Below are 11,845 nucleotides of genomic sequence, written 5' to 3'. Positions count from 1 at the left end.
ATCAATTGAAATCCCAATAGAGAATTTTTGCTTATATTCGTCATAAGATACTAATATAGACTGATGTAAATACAAATAACCAAACAGGAAGGGGGGAAAAACTTTTCTTTGTATGGACAGAAAGTCAAATGATATTAGCAATCATTACTGTAATGCAGGTAGCACTAATATTTTCCTTAGACACATTTATGAAACAATAACAATTTAAAATTGAAGAGATACAACAAAATTTCCTTCTCTTTGGTCCTTTCTTACTCTGCCCATTCAGGGGTATGTCGGAATTTGATTTTGATTATTACTGGCAAAAGTTTACTTTTGTTTGTTGGCAAGCACATTTGTTTTCAGCTTTGTGCACTGTCCATTTGTTTTCAGCTTTGTACTCTAAGGACTTATCCATTACATCACATGTGAAGTTTCATCACCATTCTACTGCACCTAAATCCCAAGTGAATGATATTTAAGAAAATCCAACCATGTCAGAAATAGTGTATAGTTTTGTAAATTGTAACTAAGGCCTTGATTCTCCAAACTACAGTAGGTATAGTTCAAACAATTTAAGCAATATCTAGAACTACAGTAGGTATAGTTCAAACAATTTAAGCAAAATCTAGATGACTCGCCTCCTATGGAGCAGAGACACAGACATGATTATGGTACACTGACATGGACGGAGACATAGGCCAGCACAAGTAACGTTCAGAAAAAAAGGGAGAAAGAAGACCATGGTATAATGTAACATCCAAATTCTGAGATTAGACCGTCACAGTCACATATTTAGACCTCTAGTCTTCACTAATTCATGGATTACAAACTGACATGAGAATCCATAAATTATACATGTTAGGAGGTGCAAGACTCGAGGAAATGATCTATAATAAGTTAGTCCATTTGTATCGGACATGTAATATAATCGTACACAACCATCATCACAGGCAACGGCTACCCGCTGCTCGTTTTTTCCAATAAATGCAGTATGAGATTCATGTAAATCATAATCATCATCAGTACAACCAGACTCACAATCACTGTAAAGATCATTTGCATCTCCACTGGCCATTTGATGTGAGTTAATTTTCTTAGAATGTGGTCAATCATCAAGTGGTTCTACATTCATTTGCCAAATTGACAGTCCAACTGAATCTAGAAGAGTCTACAAATCAAACAAATAAAGGGAACTCATAGTAAGTAGACAAAGTGTTGATCTCATTAAGAAAAATGTAGCAAAATGTGTTCAATGCTCAACAAACACTGACTTTGTGTTGCGTTAGACAATCCTAAAAATGCCAAAAAGAAAACAACACAATCATGCTTCAAATTTCAACAACGTACTCAATTTGGAAAGTTGCTTGCCCTTTTCACACTTTCATAATAATTGAGTGCACTTTTGCCTAGATTAAGTATCTGTCATCTTCATTAAATATGGAAATATATAGAGACTCCTCTGGTTTATATTTTTCTTTGTATTATGAAATAAAAAACAATTGTATTGAAACTGGTGGAACTACTATTATTGTATTGAAATCCTAATAGAGAATTTTTGCTTACATTCGTCATAAGATACTAATGTAAACTGATGTAAATACAAATAACCAAACAGGAAGGGGGGAAAAACTTTTCTTTCTATGGACAGAAAGTCAAATGATATTAGCAATCATTACTGTAATGCAGGTAGCACTAATATTTTCCTTAGACACATTTATGAAACAATAGCAATTTAAAATTGAAGAGATACAACAAAATTTCCTTCTCTTTGGTCCTTTCTTCCTCTGCCCATTCAGGGGTATGTCGGAATTTGATTTTGATTATTACTGGCAAAAGTTTTACTTTTGTTTGTTGGCAAGCACATTTGTTTTCAGCTTTGTGCACTGTCCATTCGTTTTCAGCTTTGAACAATCAGGAGTTATCCATTACATCACATCAGCAATTAGCAATATCCAATATGCATGAGTTGCACTAAGATGAAGATACCCATATCATGACCTGGGCAGTACGTAGTTATCCTAATTAACAAGAACTGACTCATGACTGCAACCTTAACATTGTCTTAATTATTTGAAAAGGCTATAAATTATCACATTTATGCGTAAATTTTTCAATGTGTAATATAAAAAAAAACACATATTTCCCCACCTTCAGAGCTTTCATATCAAACACCATATCAAGAAATGAATTCCCAAACACATATAAGATACAAAAGAATTTATAACTTGAAAACAGAAGTAATTTAGGAAATAAATTACAACCAAAATCAAAATCTGAAAATTTAAAGAACTCAACTCAACTCAACTTACTTTCTAAAGTCGATCCAACTGCTGTTGCAATATGTAAACCCTTGTCGTTTGAAACTGTAGGAAATAGAAAATTAGGGCAATTTTTAGAAGAAAATGAGAGGAATGAATAACTAAAAGGGGATAGATAGAGTTAGGGTTTTGTATAAATAAAGGAGTGAAGATGAAGAAGAAATACCTTACTAAATCCCCAAATGCAGAAATCTTTGGAGATGAATGCGGAAATTCTGAAGAAATAGAAAGTTGTGCAGATTTCTGAAACGCTTCGGCTTCGACGGAGAAGAGTAACCAATGAATAATACACATCTTTGCAAATTCCTGTAACGCTTCGGCTTCGTCGGAGAAGGGTAATCGATTATCTCTTCCGCTTCGGCGGAGAGGAAGGCGTAACGGAGGTGGAATTTTTCGATTCTGAAGGCAAATTAAATGAAACGATTTTAAGGGAGAAAGTGGGTATATTTAAGATGGTTGAAGGTTAATTTGGGTATGGGAAAGTTTTTCAGGAACTGGCTCTTTTAAAGGGTAGATAGATAGATAATTATTCTGTAATTATTTTGATTTTTAAATATCGGTAATTATTTATTTTAATTTATTTTCGTTAAAGCCCTAACCCTAACCTTATATATAAAAAGTCTCTGAACTTTTCGCGGTCGACCGTAAGTGGCGCGACGATTGACCGACAAAACCTTGTAGTGTTTTTTGGTTTCGGTCATTGGATCCGGTTGACCGCGATGGGTTCGGCGGTCGACCGCGAGTCGGGTCTGGGCCTGCTTCGGTTTCCTGCACAGTTTGGGTTCCCTATTTTATATAAATAGGAACACGATTTGTTTAGGGTTTATTAGATCATATTGCTCACTTTTGGGGTAGCTTGAAGGAGAGTTTTGAGCACAGAAAAGAGAGTTCTTTTCTGAGCAAATTGTTTGTTTTGAGCACAGAAAAGAGAGTTCTTTTCTGAGCAAATTGTTTGAGGGTTTTGTGAGAGATTTGAGGGTTTTGTTTGAGAGTTGTTTGAGGGTTTTGTGAGAGATTTGAGGGTTTTGTTTGAGAGGTTAGTTTGAGTGATCTTGTAATCTGTATTTTGTACTCTCTTTCTCTATAGTGAAAACCCCTCTCCTTCTTGCCCCATGGACGTAGGTAATTTACCGAATTACGTTAAACTTTGTGTTTTAGTTTGTGCTATTATTGTTTGATTTGAGTTGCTTTTCCTCTCGGTGTTTGGTTTGGTTCCTCGGCGCACAACAAGTGGCTTCTGTGCACAACAAGTGGTGTCAGAGTACAACAAGTGGTATCAGAGCTCGGGCTACGCTTGGGCTATTTGGAGGAGTAGATCACTTTGAAAGTTTGGCTAGGGCTTCGTTTGGAGTTAAATGTGAGATCTTTTTAGTAAAAATTATATCTTTTTTTAGTTTTTGATCTATTCTTCAGTTTGTTCCGCATTGGTTGTTGGTGTGTTGAGGAAGATGACTGATAAAGAAGGTACTTCAGGTGTTGATGGTGGTGCTTTTGGCAGAAGACCATTCAAAATTTGAATATCCACTCTACGAAGATAGATGTGAAGAAGTTTAATAACACGAATAATTTTGGATTATGGAGATGTGAGGTTTTGAATGCACTGAACGCATAAAATTTGAAAGATACTTTGGAACTGGATAGCAAGCCAGATGATATTGATGAGAAGGTTTGGAAGAAGATGAATAGAACGGCGTGTAGTGTGATTAGGTATTGTTTGACTCAAGATTTAAAGTATGATGTGATGAATAAGACTTTGGCTAAGAAGATTTAGGAGACCCTTGAGAGCAAGTATATGACCAAGAGTGTGAAAAATCACTTGCATTTGAAGAGGAGGTTTTATCGCTTCCAATTGAAGAAGAAAACCTCCATTGGTGATCACATGAACCACTACACAAAGCTTCTTGTGGATTTGGCGAATGTGAATGTTATGATAGAGGATGAGGACAAAGTTTTGTTATTGTTGAGTTCCTTACCATATGGGGAATATGAGACCTTTGTTCTTACCCTAATTAATGGGAATGTGTCCCTTTCGTATAGTGAGGTCACCGCTACACTTGTGAATTATCAGCTTTAAAAGAAAGATAAGAAATCTACAAGTGACACAACAACAGAGACATTGATCGCAAGAGGGAAGAATCCAAACTGGAATAATGGGAAGTCACAGTCTAGAGTAGGGCATCCTACAGTTGGCAAATATCAGTGTGCTTGGTGTAAAGAGATATATTGGAAGAAATATTATCCAAAGCTCAGTGATTGGATGAAGAATAAGCAGAAGGGAAAAGAAAAGCAATCATCATCAGAAGCGAACATCATTATATCGGATGGTAATATTTCTTACTCATCTATTTATTCTCTTTCTATTAGTCTCACAGGTTGCTATTCGGAGGAATCCGAGTGGATGTTGGATAGTAGTGCGACCTATCATGTGTGCCCTAGAAGGGAATGGTTCACCAGTTTTAAGAAGCTGGAGAGTGGTGTGGTGTATATGGGTGACAACCGTGCATGTCAAATCATTGGGATAGGAAGAATTTGCATCAAGATGTATGACGGGACAGTTAGAGAGTTACATGGTGTGAGATATGTTCATTCTTTGAGGAAGAACTTGATCTCGATTGGAGCTTTGGTTGGAGAGGGTTTTAGTGTTCATATCAAGGACATGATTCTCAAGATTGTGGAAGACTCTCGTATTTTGATGAAGGGCGTCAGGAAGAATAACATGTACTATTTGATTGGGAATATGGTGACAAGTGGAGAGCTGATGATTTCTATTAATTCGACTAGACTGTGGTATTTGAGGCTTGGTCATTCCAGTATTGATTTGGAAAAAGGTGCATCGATCTACAATTTAAAGTCCAGTGAACATTTTGATGTGAGAAAGAAGACCAATGTGAAGTTTGACACCTCTATTCACCGCACAAAGGGTCTTTTCGATGGAGTTCATGTAGGCATTTGGGGGCCTTCCAAGGAGGCATCATTGGGAGGTAATATATGTTTGGTTTTATTTGTTAGTGATTATTCTAGGCATGCTTGGGTTGCAATCAAATCCCGATTGGATAAAGTCCTAGTAATCTCTAACAGATTGAAGAAGTGTGAGATTGGCAGAAAGGTGAATGTACTTCATTCTGATTTTGGTGGGAGGTACAAGAGGGACCTATTTTTGCATTTGAGTCAAGCTCACAACATTTTGAGATATTTCGGTGGAAAGGAAATCTTTGGCAACGAGATGAGATGGTAGATTTGGTGAGTTGTTCCATGCTGGAGGAGGATCGACGTTTGATGTCGAGCATTGATTCTGGTGTTGGGGCTTCGACATATTTGGGTCATCTTGGTCATAGGTTATCGACTGCTGTGATTGGAGGTAAAACTTCATTGGATATTTGATCTGGTAGTGTCAATTCGGTTGAGGCTTCGATGAGGGAGCTAATTGACTCTCGGCAGGTGGAGAGTTTTGGACAGACCTTAGATGTATCGCAGTGGGTGAAGAGTGATGCTACTCCAGATTGGGTGGAGAGTGATTCTACTCTATATTGGATGGAGATTACTTCACATACTCCAGATTATACTGTATTGTTTGGGATTCCAGCTGAGGTGACACAGTTAGGGGATCATTTGGATTTGAGTGCAGATGATGAGTTGGTTGATTCGAATACAGCTGATGGATATAATTTGGATACGGTCATTGGTTCACCTCAGGTGGAGGCGTTTGATTTGTTTCACTTTGGGGCCATTTGGAGAGCTATCAACTGCATATTTGTTGGTGAAGAGTTGAGAATTTTTTATTTGATTGAAGGCCTTTGGAGGTCATTTGCGGAACTACGTGAAGGCTTGATTCCTTTGGTAAGAGGAGACGTAGGTAGTCATTTATGATGCAATCAATTTGATGGGTAGATACCAACATTTGGAGAGTGTTCGCATTCTCATTTAGGTCTCGACTTGTTGTGGATTGAATCCGTTATTGTGATTTCGTTTCACTACGTACTAGACGTAACAAGTGGGATATTTGGTTTAGTTGGTGTCGGCTTAGTTTTGGGAAGACTTCACTAAGGTGGAGAATTGTAGAATTGGCGACACAGCGATGAAGTTCGAATTTTTTGAAGCAGGGAACATTTTGGATGCTGCACGGTCGACCGCTAGTGGCGCTACGGTCGACTGTGAACGTGCACAACACTGGGAAAGTCTCTAGAATTTTCAAGGTTGACCGCAAGTGGCGCGACGATCGACTGGCAAAACCCTATAGTGTTTTTTGGTTTCGTTCGTTGGATCCGATCGACCGTGATGAGTTCGACGGTCGATAGCGTGTCGGGTCTAGGCCTGCTTCGGTTTCCTGTGCTGTTTGGGTTTCTTGTTTTATATAAATAAGAACACAATTTGTTTAGGGTTTATTGGATCATATTAATCACTTTTAGGGTAGCTTGAAGGAGAGTTTTGAGCACAGAAAAGAGAGTTCTTTTCTGAGCAAATTGTTTGAGGGTTTTGTAAGAGATTTGAGGGTTTTGTTTGAGCGGTTAGTTTGAGCGGTCTTGTAATATCTATTTTGTACTCTCTTTTTCTTTAGTGAAAACCCCTCCCCTTCTTGCCCCGTGGACGTAGGTAATTTACCGAACCACGTTAAACTTTGTGTTTGGTTTGGTTCCTCGGTGCACAACAAGTGGCTACCGCGCACAAAAAGTGGTATCAGAGCACAACACTCCCAATCAAGAGTATGCACTAAAGTTCAGAACAAAAGACTACAAAACAGTTGCTACAACACCCATGTATCTACCACCGGATACACACTCCTAAAAATAGTAAAAAGTTATCAACTATACTACATATACCCCAAAATAGTAAAATAACTTTAAGACTAAAGATGTTTTTCCTCCGATCAAACACAAAGCACATAAAACTCTATGTAAAATCTTCATTCCAATTGAATCACATTGACCACAGAAGTCCTATCCTCAGCTTCAGCAACTTCAGCAATTTGACTCCTTGCAGTAGCTCTCTTTCTTCTTCTTTCCTGCAATCTAGCAGCTCGAGCACATATCACTTTAGAACCTAACCAAAAGGTTGAATAAGTCACTATTTTGTTCAAAGTAAGGGAAAGAACATCTTTCTTTGCTTATTAGAGAAATAATCTGTCATTGCGTTCCTGCCATACACACCAATAAGAGAGCAAAATGAAACATTCCTTCCTTACCACGTTTAAGAATCCTTCATCATTACTAATGCTCGCAATTCCAAGCATAACCATCTTTCGAAGAAATTCAAATCTAAATCCATATCAGTTTTCACAATGAAATTGAACTGATTCCTCATCAGATTGAGTCATACAAACTCTACAATTTAAGAAACAAATGTGTATAGAATCTTCATCACATCCTTTGAGCATAAACAGCATGCCTTTTCCTAGAATGTAACATCTTTTTTTTTCAGCAGCATCTTTTTTGTATTCAAGCCTGCATTTCTTAAGAGCCAACCGCGACTAAGGAGATTATATTATATATATATATCTATTATATATATATATATATATATATATATATATTATATATATATATTATATATATATATATTTTAGTAATATAAAAATTTAATCATTAGGATGCACATCGTATTTTTTTTAATCATTGCGCATCAAGACGTGGTCTTTTTTTTTCTTCCACTTTTATCACAAAATACTGCCAAGTTCGAAGGATGATCCTTTCATAGTTTTTCTCTACACGCATGATGTCATTTTTTTGTTGGACTAGAAGCACCTATTTGAATTGTATGGCACCACCTAAAAATTTTACCCACTAATAGAAAGATTTAAAGATTTAAATTTGCATGGAGGCAAGTGCTCCATACCTCCGGGTCTGTTCATGTCGGCGTCGATTGTCACAGCCTGCCCTCCATGTATGGACGAACAAGAACGACATGGAGGGCAGGCTGTGAAAAATAGCATCAGCTTTTGACCCTTTCATACCACTTCCGAGGGTGACCGCTTTTCACGTTTTACTAGCAAATTCTCCGTGTGCGATTCACGAACGAGTTCTAAGAGGGAACTTTACACCGCCTGTTTGGCAAACCCATAAAATAAGGTCAGGCCTAGTCCTGCTTTAATTTTTGGGTGCTTTCTGTTTGGGAAACAACTGGGGTAACTTTAGCTCAGTCATTAGTAAAAAACATAGCATCCTCGATGGATTATCCTAGACGGAATATTCCGTCTAGGAGGACGACAATATAGATGGAAAAATTCCGTCTACGATATTCCATCTAGGATGCTACATCCTAGACATAAGACCGTCTATACAAGTATTTCTAGACGAAAACTTTTTTAACTTTTTTCTTTAGAAATGTGGGTCTCACCTTCCCAGACGGAAATTTCCGTCTACAAATGTAGGACCCACCTGATAATTTTTTCGTCATGTGGGTCCCATCTTCCTAGACAAAAATTCCCATCTAGGATATATGCTAGATAAAAATTTCCGTCTAGGAATATGGGGGACACGTGAAAAAAAATCCAGATAGGATCAACAATTGCCCTAGCTTTCGAAAACTGCACCCAAATTTCGAAATTATTTTGAAACCCAACACGATCCCTCGCCAATCCATTGTTCCATTGCCGGCAATCTCCACTTTGTGCCGCCCTCCACCTGCGTCGTCGCTCCACCCGCTACGCTTCACCCGCTACGCTTCACCACCGACATCCACTCGCCTCCATTGCCGACCATAGCGACCGTCGGATCTCGTCTCCAAACTGCAGATTTGAGGTAAAATTTTAGATCATTAGAGGTTGTATTCTCTTACATTTTCAATTTTATAGGAATTTTAGTTTGAATTGTATCTCTTTTGTAAACTGCAAATTTGATAGTTACTCTGTAACCTCGCTAATCGCTATTGGTGACTCCGTTATTGTGCCTTGAAGTTACCACTACTACCCCATATCGTCCTCTCCCTCATTTAAGGTGTGCTTCATAAAAAAAATTAATTTTTATAATTTTTGCAGTTTATTATTCAATTATATCTGTGTTACTCACCCTAATCAAGTTGCATTTTGCCCTTCACAACATTGATCCCTAATTTAAACTATAATAACATTAATTGAACTACATTTAGCCCTATTACTCCTAACCTTAATTAACCAATTTTTAAAAATTAACCGTAAGTGGAAACTCTAATCCTAACTTTAACCATATTTTTAACTTTATCCTTAATGTGCATGTTATATGTGGTTGTGTATGTTTGTTTGTGTGTGATAATATTTGATTTATGGATCAATTAATTTTTTGAAAATAGTGTGATATATAACACAATAATGTGTTATATATATCTAATTTAGGTGAATAAAAAATAATTAACGTTATCTTAGACTCCGTCCAATAATTATTGTTAACTTTTTTGGATTTCTAAAATAAGATAGATGACTCACATTAGATATGAAATTAAGTTTTTCATCCAAAAAGGGAACGTTTATCTTATTTATAAGTAGAAACAAATGCCGTTAATTATTGGATCTATCCAGTTTAGACATGTTAGAAATATAGTAGTGCGTCATCTAACATTGTATATTTGTACATTTTCGTTTCTAGAAAATATCGGCAACACATACTAGTTGTTCTCCATGTACAATAAGTATGCTATTTTGCGTTTCGGTTCATTGCTGATAGATATAATAACATCCACACAGTGTATTCGGAGAACATCGGGTAAATGCTTCTGAAATTTTCTAGAGATAAAAATTTACAAAGTATATAAAGTTAGATGTATGTGCTACTATATTCTTAATGGGATAAAAGTCTTCCTATGACAGCCAGTAGAGTGGTCAAATCAACCTATAATTAAGTTTGAATTTACACGAAAAAATATTTTTTGTGTTGTTAAACAATACATGTGTAAAAGGATGATGTGTGTATGTATATATATTGTTTTGAATAGTTAAAGATTTATTAGTATATTATCTATAGATTAATTGGAGTTTTTATATCTTTTATACTTAACCTGTGATAATAAAGAACATTAAATAATTTTAATTTATATCAACATTCATTTATATGCTTGAAAATTTTTATGCCTCGATTACCAAATCAAAGGGAATAAAAAATCAAAAATAGTGGAAGATATAAAATTTGAATTCGCGGGCTCTTCTAGTTTATAATAATTAAAAACTCAATAATTTTAATATTTTAAAATTTTGAAAATATTTTCATTTATATCAACATGCATTTATATGCTTGAAATTTTTTGCCACAGATGGACGGGATAATGCACGCATTGCGTGAATTAGGAGTATTAGTATTATTTATTAGATAATATTATTATTTGTAGGAGAGACATGATATGTATGAAACAATATACGTGTTTGATGTTTTTATATTGTGAAATGGGATGTCTATTTGATTATAAGTTGTTTTGCGGATGGTTTATTTATTTGTGTATGATTTTAGAATGTAATATATATTGGTTGGACTTGGTATAGGAATGGAATGAGTAATTTGGTATGTGATTGATGTGTTGGATTTGGGTTTGGATTATTATTAGCTTTGGATTTGGATTTGGATTTGCATATTGGTTGGATTTGGATTATTATTGAATTATATTACAGGTGATATTTGTATTACAGGAGGGAAAAAAGTTTAAAATTTTTAAATGAATAAGTACCACTGACGAAAAATTTGTCTAGGATAATCCTCGATGGAATTTCCATCTGGGATGTAGTAAAACATCCCAGATGAATTTTCCGTTTGGGATGTATCCTAAACGGAAATCCATCTAGGATACATTCCAAACGAAAAATTCGTTTAGGTTATCCTTGATGGAACATCGATCCGTTTAGGATACATCACAAACGGGGTTTCTGTTTGAGGTATCCTAGATGGAAACTCCGTTTAGGAAGTATTCTAGATAGAATTTCCATCTAGAAATACCCTAGGCTATTGTTTTATCCGTCTAGAGATATCCTAGATGGTTCCTTTATCCGTCTAGGATGCTTTTTCTAGACGGAATTCCATCTAGAATGCTGCATCCTCGATAGAAACCATGCTAGAGTTGGACTAGTCCCCTAGTTTGAGAATACCAAGTTAGCCTGGTTGTGCACATGGTTGCCAAACAGGCCTCTATAATAAATGTACATATATCTATTGGAGGGGGAGGGGGTTACTGGTTAGGACAAACCAAGGCCAAATGGGATAATTATTTAATGGAATAATTTTATCCATTTGATATATTTTGAGTGGATTAAAGTGAGACAAGTTGGGATAATGAGACAATTTGAAACTTTGATTTGATAATTCATGTGAGATAAATGATGATGTGGCACTTTATTAAAATATAATATTTATTTATCAATTAAGTTTAAATTAATTTATCCAATTGGTTTAGTATATTATTTAGTATCTTATTATAATATAATATATTATTTTACTTTATAATAAAATATAGTATAGTATATTATAATTACTAATTAATTATAACTATGTTTAATTCTATTAATTAATATATTATAATATATTATAATAATATGATATATTATATAGTAATTGATATAATATACGAACAATATATTTAATATAATATCTAATATA

This window comes from Asparagus officinalis, chromosome 6 (genome assembly GCF_001876935.1).
Source record: "Asparagus officinalis chromosome 6, Aspof.V1, whole genome shotgun sequence".
Classification (NCBI taxonomy): Eukaryota; Viridiplantae; Streptophyta; class Magnoliopsida; order Asparagales; family Asparagaceae; genus Asparagus; species Asparagus officinalis.
Note: the sequence above shows the minus strand (reverse complement) of the source record.